Below are 822 nucleotides of genomic sequence, written 5' to 3' on the forward strand. Positions count from 1 at the left end.
ACAAGGTAAACAATTAAAACTTGAGCGGCACAAAAAGCCTTCCCCAGAGAATCAGCAGCAAAGCAGCAATTTAGCTCAAACACAAGGCTCAAGTACTGGTTCCTAGAGGAAGTTCTACCATTTTAGAAGTAAGCAAAGGACAACAAGTTAGTTCCAGTGCAGAATTTAATTTGTGAGAAGAGCAAATAATCCAAAACAGAACTGCAAGAAAAAACCAAAAACCCACAGATCAGAGACAAAGCTCTGATATTAACCAGTAAAGATCTAACCCTACCAAAGAACATCTATAATATCTAGAAGGACCAGAAGCCCCCTGGGCTCCTGAGTCAGGGCAGGGGGTATCAAGGGCCTCAGCCACTCCCCCCCAACATCCGCATCCAGCCCAGTGATGACCACCAAGCTGCTTCCAGAAGCATCCCAGGCTCCCAGAGTGCAGGGGGGCCAAGGGCCTCAGCCATGCCCCACCCCAGAAGTCCACATCCAGTCCAGCTAAGACTGAGCTGCCACCGGAAGCCCCCTGGGCAACCCTGCCAGAATGAGGGGAGTGCCACAGGCCTCAACTGTGCTCCCCCTCCCTCCTCCCTTCTCCTCCTACTCTATCATCCTCCCCTTTCCCCTCTCCCTTTCCTCCCCAACTGTTCTGCAACAACATCTTAGAATGTAAAAAAATAATAATAATTAATTAATTAATTTAATTTAAAATAAATAAAGAAAGAAGGAAGCCCCTCAACAGCAGTACTGAGGTTCATGGTGGAAGTCAGCTTTAAGATTTTTCTTGCTCTGCTCTTCTTCCTATGACAAACTTAAGGCTTAGCTTTACCT

This window comes from Galeopterus variegatus, unplaced genomic scaffold (genome assembly GCF_000696425.1).
Source record: "Galeopterus variegatus unplaced genomic scaffold, G_variegatus-3.0.2 Scaffold3102, whole genome shotgun sequence".
Lineage (NCBI taxonomy): Eukaryota > Metazoa > Chordata > Mammalia > Dermoptera > Cynocephalidae > Galeopterus > Galeopterus variegatus.